This window comes from Lissotriton vulgaris, chromosome 5, assembly GCF_964263255.1.
Source record: "Lissotriton vulgaris chromosome 5, aLisVul1.2, whole genome shotgun sequence".
Classification (NCBI taxonomy): Eukaryota; Metazoa; Chordata; class Amphibia; order Caudata; family Salamandridae; genus Lissotriton; species Lissotriton vulgaris.
This window is the reverse complement of record NC_141693.1, coordinates 1,344,922,661-1,344,934,893: the sequence shown is the minus strand read 5'-3', so window position 1 is coordinate 1,344,934,893 and position 12,233 is coordinate 1,344,922,661. Positions and strand designations below refer to the sequence as shown.

The window sequence follows — 12,233 nt, the reverse complement described above, 5'->3', positions numbered from 1 at the left end:
CAGCTGGATCTATCAAGTGATCAATCATCTGAAAGGGGACCCAGGCCCTAACCCAAATCAAAACCCCCCGCGCAAAGGCTGAGTAAGTGGTGTAATAAAGCTGACCCCGCCATCTACGCTGCAGCGCTAGCCCCCCTGTCTTGGTCAAATGAGTCTCCTGTAGGAAAGCCACCTGCACGCCCCTACGCACCAAATAGAAGTGAACTTTGTATCTACGCTGCATGGAGTGCAATCCCCGAACATTCCAGGTCACGCATTTCACATCAGGTAACGGACCCATAACATTGATGCAAAAACCACACAAAATAGTCCTCCCCCCTGGCTGCCAGGTAGTAGGCCCACTATACAAATGCACAACACTCAATAGCTCCACATTCTCGAATATTCGCGCCAGCAGGCAATGTCCCCCAAACAAACCAATCCCGTCCCCAACCATTCCCGCCCCACCCACTACATCACCCTCCCCCCCAAGAACAGGCACCAACGTAGTGAATCCCAGCCAAACTAACCCAACTACGTGCCTCGGCTAAGCTGAGGCAAACTAACTAGTACCATCTGGTGGGGGTAGGATAGAGCTTAGGAAACAACCTACAATAAATCGCACCCATTGTCCACCCTAGGTCCCCCTAGAAGCGTGTTCCCCTGGGACCCCCTGCCTTCACCGCTGGCTCCCCTACATTATGCAAAAACAGTTCAAAGTCCCATGCCTACGCACAGCCAGCGTCCCAGAGAAACACCCTAACGGTGATAATCATTGCAATACGTCAAATCACAGCAGAAAACCCAGCCCCAAATAACACTCAAAGTCTACTCATCCTGCAGTCCATCCGCCTTGCCGGGCGTAACTAGCGGCAAATGTACACTGTCTGAGGCAGAGGACTCTGTCTGAGGCAGAGGACTCTGCCTCCGATTGGGCCTTGTCGCTCCCGAGGTCGGAGCCCGCAGCCGAGGTCCCCAGCTAGTCTACAGAGATTGCTGTCACCGCATCCAGCGCTCACCTACGTTCCACTGCCGTCTGCACTACCGACGGCTTCCGTAGACCCCGCTGTCGGTGCCGTATTCTTTGCGATCTGCGAGGTTGGGAATCTCTAGCTAGCTCCTGCGCCTCCACCTCCCGACCATCTTTGCCAGCCCTGTAAGTCTCCAGCCAGGCCCATGCTTCCTCCGGAGTATCATGGAAACAGGTTTTCCCATCCAGTGCGATGCGCAACTTGGCCGGGAAAAACAATGAGTACTGAATGCCCTCTGCTCGCAATTCTTTCTTCACAGCCTTAAAGGACATGCAGCGCCTCTGGGTGTTGAGCGAGTATTCCGGGAAAAGAGTAACACTGCTATTGTCGACCTGGGAAGGGCCATCCCTGCGGGCCCTCTAAAGGAGCAAGTCATGGTCCCTAAAGTGTAGCAGCCGCGCCACCACAGGCCGCGGAGGGCGTCCCTGCAGCGGAGGCCTAGCACCCGTTCCAGGGTGTAGAAGGCCGACAGTCCCTCAGGGGCCACCACCGTTTTGAGCCAATTTTCCAAGTAGCTCACCATGTCCGGCCCTTCTATCTTTTCCGGCAGTCCCACCACTCGGATGTTGTTCCGCCTATTTCTCCCTTCTGCGTCTTCCGCTCGTCGCTCCAGCACCGCTAAGCAATCCAGGGCGTTCGCCATCGTCGCGGTCAGCGCAGGGTCAATCTCTTGGATCTTGGTCTCCACCTGTTTCACCCGATTAGACAGCTTTGAGTGATCAGCCCGTAGTAGGCCCAGCCCCGTCGCCACCTGCGCAATGTCCTGCGGGAGGGCGGTGCGAGAGTCCGCAATGGCTGCCACAATTTTATCCAGTTGGATTTGGAGCCCCGGAGCATGCGGCATGTCCTGCACAACCCCTTCCTCCCAAGGTGGGGATTCGGTATCAGAGAGTGGCGGGTCTCCCTCCTTCCTCCCCCGAGGCTTGCCCATGGTCGCTATCGTCTGAACCCTCCAATTCCGCTGCGTAGGGTCCCGTGATGCACCCCGTGGTATCCCAAGGGCCCTCCTGCACTTCGCTCAAATCGTCAAGGCCCTCCTCTCGTCATGGTGCCAGTGGGCATAATGTCTCGGGCCGCTATAGTCATGTAAGTAATCGAGGGAGCCCTAGTATTACGCCTAGATCCTCCCCGGTTCCTCGACCTGACGTTCAGATGTTCCCCCCTGCCCTATTCACCTGCTGGTGCGGAAGATATCGAGTGCATCCAATGACGTCCTCAGGCAGCCCCCAGTTTATAGGAGTGTGGGCTCCCAAGTGAGGCAATGCTCCATCCAAATCTTGTCCCTATAGAGAACCTGGGGCAGGAGAGTATTTATCCATTAGCCTCTGCAGTTAAAACCGATTCCGACATGAATATGCGCAGCGGTATGGAGCCAGTTCAGCCCTCAGCGCTCTGAGCCGCTATTATCCAGGAGGGGGGGGCTCACCACCGTCACAATGCCCCTGATGCTCGTCTGTTCCAGTGCCTGTGAGCTCCTGCGCATAGATTTGCCATTGCAGGATCTGGTCTTGGGCCTACACGCCCAACAGGAGCCAGCCCCCCACTGCCCGCAAGCAACCTCTGCCCAGCCCCGGTTCGCAGGCGGTCCGCGACCCCAGCGCACGCCACAACCCACTCACCAGTGCCTGGTCAGGGTTTGCCCGTCTGGTGTCCCTTCAGCCTATGCGGCCGTTCCTCAATGGTACAGCGCAGCTCCAGTCGGCCTCGGGTCCCCCGTTCTCTCCGGCTCAGCCACCGTCCGTCCCTGCCACCCGTCCCGGTCTCGGGCGATCACTTCAGCCCCAGTCGGGCCCGTCCGCACTCCTCCAGGCGGCTGCACCAGGGTCTGTTTTCAAGGGGCTGCCCCCGCTATTCCTGAAGTCTGGGCAGATCCAGCGGCCCTCCTCGCAGCTATCAGGGCGTCGGCATCCCCCTCGGCGACCACCAGTTCTTTGGTCCCCAGGACGGCCGTCATTTTGCAGGCACCACCCGCGATCTTCTCGGGCCGATAAATCGCCCGTACCCCCACGAGTCCTGCGTCGGTCAGGGCCGGGTCCACTGCAGCATTGGACCCCCCCTCCCACGGCTTGCTGCACAGGCAGGAGGTCCGAGATAAGCGCAGCTCAGCCCCGGCTGGCCCCGGGTCTCCCGTCCTCTCCGGCTCAGCCGCCGTCCGTCCCTGCCACCAGTCCTGCGTTCAGGCAATCTCTCCAGCCCCAGTCCGGACCTGTCCGAACTCCTCCAAGCGGCCGCACCGGGGTCTGCATTCCAGGGGAGCCCTCGCTATCCCCAAAGGCTGGTCACCGTCAGCGGTCCTCCCCTCGTCCAGCAGGCATCTGAGTCGCCCTCTCGGCGATCGCCGGTTCTTTGTTCTTCGGAGCGGCCGCAATTTTGCGGGCGCCAACCGCGATCTCCCCGGGCCGGGAATCCGCCCGGACCACCGCAATGCCTGGGCGGGCAGTGCCGGGTCCACTGCAGCGTACGACCCTCCTTTTCCCTCGCCTTGCTGCGCAGGGAGGGGGTCCAAGAGTGCGCTTAAACAGGATAAATGCGGGTTCCTGTGGCGGAGCTCAGCGTTCACACCGCCGTCCGCATTGGCTCCAAGCCACGCCCCCTAGCATTCAGCTGCAATGCCGTTTTCGACCATTTTTTTTTATGGGGGTGAGCTCCAGAGGTGGTACCATCCACTCTTTATCCTCCTCACTCACATCATAAGACTCAACCCAGTCGAGTGGCTCAAATGTAACATTAAAGTCACTACTGACTATTAGGGGATGGCCGTCATGCCTAGCTTCCAATAGGTTGTCCAGGGCATGCAGAGTTGGGGAGTCAAGTTTCCCCCTTATGCCCGTGACGTTCCATGACACTATTTCCAATGCCCTTCCGTTAGTTGTTGGGGAGTGAACCTGGAGAGATAGTGGGGTAAATAAATGAATCAACTTTATTGGGGGTAGCTAAGTGTATCTGAACTACTGGCCTGCAAATGATCACTCGACACTGGCACTGTAGCAATATCTGAGGCTGACTGTAGGTTTGAAGACGTGCTCTCAAACTCTTGAGTGGAGCCTTTTTGGTAAGTATGTGCTTTAGGGGAGTGCGCTCATAATCTATACTAGGGATGCGCATAGGATCCTTAGCAGAAGATAAAAGAGGTCAATCATTCTGAGATAATGTTGAAGTAGGTGAATCCCCAGGGGGCTGTGGAGCAGCTTTAACTCTTTCAATTGTAGAAGGAATGTTTAGTTTCAGTCTAATGTTTGTAGAAGGTGGTTGATAAGATCTAGCGTCCAGGGCAATTAGATTATGTACCAGATGATCACTAACTAAAATAAGCTCAATATCATTGGTTCGGTTATGTTTAAGGACACATCTTTTTGCCTGAGCAATGTCATCCCTTATTATAGATCTACAGCCCCTGGTATGCCTCAACCAATGTATAGCTTTATTTTTAAGCGTTTCTCCGTTCTCATATTTGGAGCTGTTGTTTTCCACCTTAAGAATATTGGTCAAATAAATAGTTGTGGGCAGGGAAGCGATGTGCATGGGGTAAGATGATTGGGGGAGTTAGGGAGGGTAGAGATGTCCTACTGCAATTTCTTTTCAATTTCTGGGGCGTTGCTTTGACAGCGTCCCTTGCCCAGCTAGGTCCAGTAGTGCACCCCTATATTTCTCACCTTGATCCTCCTGAATCCTGTGATGGGCAGACAATGGGATATCCAGTGCCCTATTGTTGCAATCAAATGGGCCAAGCTGGAGGGCAGTGTTCCTATTCGAAGCATTGAGGCTGATTTGCTTAGGAGGGGACAATACAGGCCCGTCCTCAAGTTAGCATAGTTAAGTGAGGTGGACACAAATGAGGTGGCTGAGTTCTAGTACATTCTTCTAATTTGAGAGATTTTGACACTAGAGTAGTCAGAGTCTCAATAGAACCTTTTAGGGCAGCTATTTTGCTCTGAAGGTCCAAGTTAAAGGGTGTAAATTCATTGGCAGCCTCCGTTTTTCACTGAGGGGAGTGCGTAATTAGCCCAAAGTCGGGTGTACTTGTATACTCCAGGTCACTATGTGTATCGTTTGTGGCCAGATTATCTGCAAGAAGGGCAAAAAGATTACTCAAGGGAAGGTCGGCTAGTGTAGTAATCTCAGAAGGACACACTTCACTTGAGGGACACAAAAGGTTAGAAGAATGATCTATTGAGGCTTCTGGAGCTGGTGTTGGAATTAGTGTTGGCTGAGTTTTGTTAGCCACTTTCTTAAATAAAGTTGGAATATTCCCATACCCAGTGCTATTGGACCCAACTGAGGTGTGTGAGTGGAAAGGCTTAAGGGTGGTTTCAAGGTTGAGGGTGTCTGTAGCTAGAGACGGTGACATAAGCAACCCTACGCAATCAGCGACGATGGTCTTGATACGGGATAGCACTTTCACCCCGAGCACCCCTTAATTCCCAATTTCATGCCATGAAGCCTGGGACCATTTCTTGGATCTCTTCTTTGTTGCACCTCCCACCCCAGCCTCTATCCTCTTCCTTTTCCCCAGGCCAAGCAGACAATAGAAAAGACAATAAGTCAGCAAATCAAATTTGCAGAGGATAATACAAAGTAACGGGCGAAGCAAAGATGGGGCAATTGGTAGATGATGATCAAGGTGTCAAACAGTACATTAAAGATTAACAGCCCAGGTCCTTGAGCTGAAGATGTGAAGGGGGTGGCCCAGCCCAGCCTCTTCCGGGCGATTACGGGCAAGGACAGAAACGCCTTTGGCCTGGGCTTTGCCCAGATCTTTCCCGCGCTGCAGGACCCCTTAAGAGTTTTTCATGTGCCTCCTGGCCTGGTGAATGGCGCGGTTGTGACGTGGGGCGCAATGCTGATGGGACTTGCAGTTCTTTGCCCCGCCGTCTGTAGCAGCGGCAGTGGCTGCAGTGAAGAGGCGTCCTGCGCTGCGGGAGCCCTCAAGAGTTTTTTTATTAACATTTCTTTTAGCGTTACATTGACAGTATATTTCACATGGTGTACAGACATAGATAGAATATTGTACATAATTTAATCCTATTGTTTTACATACTAGAAACTCATCAGCCCAAACCCGTGTGCCCAGGAGATCCGTCAAAGTGCGGTCAATAAACATCATATTGTACAGTGTGTTCATTCACTAATATCCGACTCAGACTCATCCCATTTGGGGGCTCACATATATTACCCCTGTAAGTGTTCCAGCTCCCCCAAACCTTTGTCCATTTTTTGGGGCACTCTCGGTGAACATACACAGACTTTTCCGCCATCATCGCCATGTCCATATCTTTGCACCATTGATTAAGGGTAGAGCTAAGTCTGGATCCCCAACGTTGTGCAATGTTTCATTTTGCCACTGTCATACCCAGAATAACCCAGTCCTGAGCAACAGTGTTTAATTCGTAGGTTCCCAGAAGTTGAGGAGACAGCATCTCGGGTCTGGAAGAATCGTGACACTCGTGACCTGGGAGAGCGTACGCATCACCGCCTTCCAGTAGTGTGCTGTCTCAGGGCATAACCACTTTGGGTCCGATTCACAGAACTAACTTTAGACAAAATCCTAAACTTACTACCATTTTGGTATTCACCGAAGGCACTTACTCATTTCTTTTATTCACAGAATTTAGGAGTCCTAACTTTAGGACTCCTGAATCCCTTCTGTGAATACCGAAAGTCTTAAAATTAGGTTTTTTTCTCAGTTTAGGAGTAGTAAAGTTAGGACTCCTAACTTTAGGACTCCTAAATGCATTCTGTGAATACCGAAAGTCTTAAAGTTAGGATTTGTCTCAGTTTAGGAGTAGTAAAGTTAGGAGTCCTACGGCAGTGAATAGGCAAATCATTGTCTTTATTACAATTTACTGGCTTTTTGCAAATTTGTTTGAGATTTGTCTTGTGTTGTGTTTTTACTTTAATACTGTTTTGTGTGCTGTATAAATACTTTACATGTTGCCTCCAAGTTAAGCCCGACTGCATTGGTGGCAAGCTACAGCGGTTTAAAGGTTAAGTTATTGACTTTTGTGGTTCACCCCGACAAGGATTGTTGTTGTTGCCTGAGTGGGGTTTCCTTCTATCGCAGCCAATAACCTAATTTCTTACAATTTCAGATTTTAAAATTTGCCATTGTGTTGCATAGTTTTCTTATAGGAAGTTTGTCGACCACCATCTGCCAAATTATGTTATCCTAAAATATGGAGAAGGGTTTGCAGTGGTCAGTGCAAGGATGACCCATTTGAAGTTCCATGAAACGCTATAACCCTGAATTTTTTGCATGTGGCCTGGTTCGACTTTGCATTATGGTTTTAGAGTTCAACTTTCCGATAATACTTCATTAAGGAAATCATCTAGGGAGCTTTCCATGTTTGGTGTGATGTTTAATAATTGTATGCTTTATTGCTTTGAATTAAATTTCAGGCAAGATGTCATCTGACAAAGGGTCTTTTTGCCTGATCAAACCGCTCGTTTCCCTCCTCTCAGAACTGAGGTAAAATAGCTGCCTGAGGACTGATTTCTTTGTCCTGTAGTAAACCCTACTCTTGAAGATTTTTCGGTCGAGCCTTGAAGACCTGTTGTATCCTCTGCTACTGGCTCTGGCTCACCTACCAATTGCCTTTGGCTGTTATCTGGGTCATTTACAAATGCTGGCTTGTTCTTGGAGCATTCGTTTAAATGTCCCTCCTTTGTGGGCTTAGCTTCATCGTAAGCAATTTCACTCAGAAAACACTTTGGCTGGCCATTACGATGTACAACGTGTGATGGCCCCTCCACCTTGCTTTCTAACTTGTTTTCCTTTTCCTGCATCTGCTCGTGTTCTCGCAGGCATCCAACTTCAAAGCTCACAGGACTGCATAACCCCCCCCCCCCCACACACACACACACAAATACACACACAATGAGGAATGCTGATTCGATTGAAAGTTGTAAATTGAAATAATGGTGGAGCCAGGTCACAAGCTATTTATTTATTTATTTAATGCAGTTTTATATAGTGAGAACTTTACTCAAAGGTGTCCGAGTGCTTTACAAAAGAACTAAACATGCTAACAAGTTACATATATACAGTTACAGGTACACAAGATAGGCTGATCACGCTAACAAGTTACATATATGCAGTTACGACGCTAACAGGTTGCATATTTATATGTAATGATGAAATATCAAAGATGTCAGCGTTGGGGAGGAGGAGCTACGTCAGCAAACAAGATGGCTGCTTAGGCTCCCGGCTCCGCCGACCTCCGTAACCCGCCGCGATATCCTTTACATTATCCTGACTTTACGCCTGGTCTCTGTGTGCATAAACTGTTCCGCACTCCGATGGTGAAATCCGGAAACTTTTATCGGCTTGTTGGAAGAAGTTCTGACGTGTTGAAGTTTGCGGCCTGCTCCAGCGGGGCCTCGAGTACTTTCACAGCCGGGCTGCAGTGCAACAACATCGGCCAGAAGAACCAGGCTGGGTCCGGTCAACCAGAGTGGAGGCTTTGTTTAAGCCTGAATTTGGCGGCGATCGTTTCAATTGCTCATTATCGATGGAGGAGTGATTCTGCTTATTGCTGGCTGTGAGTGGGGGTTCCCATCCCGCGGACCCGGTATCCGGGCCGCCGGGGTTGGTGGTTCGGGGCCTCTGGCCTGCGGCCTTAACGGTGTGGACCGTGGCTGCGAACAAAGACCGGTCACCCTCCGCATCTGCACGTTTGCGATCCTGTTTGTCCCCCCCGTGGAAGCCGGATTCACACGGGGAGGTGATTGGGATTGATATCGGGCATGAGACCGTGGATCGAACGATAAATGAGCCATCGCTGAGGTCAGTACTGGCGGAAATTTGGGCGTTTCGATCACAGGTGGATATCTTATTGAGCACATTGGACTCGCGCCTATCTGAGATGCTCCTGGTAGACCCGGACCCGGCCTTACGGTTGAAACAGGAATCTGCAGCCATTCAAACCGTGGCCATTTTGACTCCGTGCGAGAGCCCCATGAGGAAACAAGCATTGGAACCATCGGATGGTGCCCTGGGAGACGGTGTTCCCGAGGATGTCATGGTATCACCGAACCTTCCGCCACTCCGACTCTGGAGACATCAAAAGGCGTTACCCTCCCGGAGACTTTTGTTTGTGAACAGTATCTCTTTGAGCTCCTCAATTATATCTGACACGGCATCAATCCGCCAACCCGGTATAATGAACAGTTCTGCTCAAGTGCAGAAGTAATGTCTCTCTTGCAACAAAAATATCAGTTATAGGAAGTAATCCACCAATCCTATCTATAATGGTATTATTCTTCAATCCAGTTCTTAATTGTCATTCAGCCAACACGTGTTTCGTCTGATGCTAATCTTTGCATCAACAGACTTCATCAGGGCTGAAACCCAAACAAATTTACAATATTATATACATCCACCAGTCCAAATGCTGGTTGTTACATTACCCATTAGAAATCACCGAAAGGGTATGTGATGCTTGTAAAGTCAAATAAAGAGGCTACCAAACTGCCAATAAGAATCAAAAAGTCACCCAAGTGAGAAATGAGTATATACCCTAATTGGTAAGGAAGTATTTATAAAGTTAGAATAATCCCAAACGTACCATATAAAACACTTTGTAAAGGTAAAGTATTACCTCAATACAATCTAGTCTTGACATAGTCAATAGGTCAAAGTATTCAAAATTTGTTGAGACAAGTAAGAAGAACCTGAAATAGAGGTATACTGTCCAAGTCAGTCTCACATTTAATAATGATAAGTTTTAAATATAAAGACATGGTGCATTATGCCAGTCATAATGTGCAGTACATCTTCTTAGTAATCAGATGTATTACTATATATAGACAGCTGAAAACGATAAATGTACATATATCTCCTCACCTCTCTTCTTACACGTTTATCCTCACCGAATAAAACGTCGAACAATTCAACAGCATGTATAGTAACTGGATACACGAGTACGTGTACCTAGAATAACAAACGAAAATATCATTTAGGGATGGTATAGCAGGTCGCGTTAGTTAAATACACGAGTACGTCTACCCAAAAGATGCATATGGGAGCGGTAAAACTAATAAAACTGCCCCTAGAATAACAGACGAAAATATCATTTAGGGATGGTATAGCAGGTCGCGTTAGCTAAATACACGAGTACGTGTACCAAAAGATGCATATGGGAGCGGTATAACTAATCAAAACTGCCCCCAGTCGTATCGGTATAAGCGCTCACCTGTCTACTCTCCGCAATGTTTCCTCGTGTAATTCCCGGCTTTCGCGTTTGCTTTGTCAATAGGCGCCATATTTAAATGGTTACTCTCGGACTTAAACCGTGAGCGCCATATTGTAATATATTAATCTCATTTAGTTGGTGACTATATCTCCATTCTTCCTGTATATATGCCGAAATGAATTTTTAGTGTGTAAATACGGTTCTTCGATAAACTGGATTTAAATTCGACCCAGTTACCGATATGCGTATTATGTCAACCAAACGCTTCTTAAAATTCTTAATGTTCTCCGTATTATTACGATTTATACAAAATGTATTTAATAAGTACTCATGTTTATTAATAACCATATTTCCACTGCTATCTTAAGTCCGACGTTGTATTGCGAAATAAAGTTAGTCCTATCTCTATTATTTAAGCAAACATACGGCGAGTTACTGTACTTGTCACAAATCTTTCTTTGTGTAATTCTTAAATTGTAATAACAACGATCTTGGTCTAACTCTCTAAATTGTGAGGGTAAAATTTATAATATCATCCCACAAAAGCATAAATAACAAACGGAACCGGCATAAATATTGCCACTAGCCCATTCGAACCGGTGATTTCAAAACTGATTGTTTTGCACTATGCACCTAGGCCACGGAGGTTAATCGAAGTAAACACATGGACTTGTATACCCTTATTACGGTTCCTGCACCCTTGTTTCAGTATTCTCCTACTATATGAGAAATAAAATAATGTAAAAGAGTACACCATTTATAAGAATTAACTTAGGAAAAGGGGGAAAGTAAAAGAGTCATAGATAAAGTAAAGCACTGATATCAATTGCATCAATATTGACTATATAACTTCACATAACAATTGCAATTTTATGATTTCACCATATTGTATAATCTATTCCATAAATGTGCTACATCAATTAGAACAAGTAGGAGCCGTATGTAGCTCCACATAACAATAACATGATCATCTATATACATTATGTATATTAACAGATACCAAGCTTCATATTCAATACACTAGCTGATTTACATCCAATGGTCAGAACAAGAATAAAACATGAGTTAGCATAATATTTCCATAACATTAACAAGGCGTGTATAATAATCTGACAGCAAGTTACAATCTACCTAGTACTCAGTTCATTCACCTAAGAAATACTGTAACTCAGAATCCAAATTAAGACCATCTTCAAACGCTATAAGTTTCATTATCCATCTAGCTTCACTGCGTCTCAATTTGAGTACTCTATTGCCACCACGCATATCCATTGTAACATGTTCAATCCCATGGTACATAAATTGATGTTTATCTCTTTCATGACAATTATGTACAATATGGGCAGCAATTGGGTATCTAGTATCCCCATTTTTTAATGCACGAAAGTGTTCAATCATTCTGTCTTTCAGTCTTCTCACAGTACTCCCTACATAAATCTTATTACATGTACATACAATAACGTAAACTACAAAAGTAGTGTCACAGGTAATAATTGACTTGATAGTATATTTGCCTGTATTGTTGTATTCAAAATACTGGATCTTTTTGCATGCCCATCTGCATGAGCTACATCTCCCACAGTAATAGAAACCTGTCCGTCTATCTGTTAGCCAGTTATCTCTAGATATTGGTCGTGGATAGCTTGGACTAACAATGTTCGCCAATGTAATTCCTTTTCTAAATGTTAACAATGGTCTCTCAGTTAGAAAGGAAGATATATCCTTGTCATGTTTCAGAAGGTGCCAATATTTGTCTATTATAGAATATAATTTATGGCTACCCATGCCAAAGTTTGTAATCAGTCTAATCTTTTGTGATTTCCACTCTTGACTGTTACTTTGTTTATGTTTCAATGTATCATTTCGTTTAATTCGCTTGGCTTTACATATAGCTTGAGTAACTGTTTTCTTGTTATAACCTCTGTTTGTAAATCTTTTAGCCATATCTAACAAGTTATATTCAAAATCTGAGTCCTGTGAGCAATTCCTACGGGCTCTGAGCATCTCCCCGTATGGAATTGCATTAATTTGG

At 47.1% G+C, this 12,233-nt stretch overlaps 1 protein-coding gene and 1 long non-coding RNA gene across 2 annotated transcripts in view; one reads left to right on the top strand and one right to left on the bottom strand.

Moving 5' to 3' along the window:
* The window catches only part of SYCP1 (synaptonemal complex protein 1), a 5,090,281-nt gene that overhangs the window by 183,233 nt on the left and 4,894,815 nt on the right, over positions 1-12,233 (top strand). The window lies entirely within an intron of this gene.
* The window catches only part of LOC147712574 (uncharacterized), a 112,027-nt gene that overhangs the window by 58,166 nt on the left and 41,628 nt on the right, over positions 1-12,233 (bottom strand). The window lies entirely within an intron of this gene.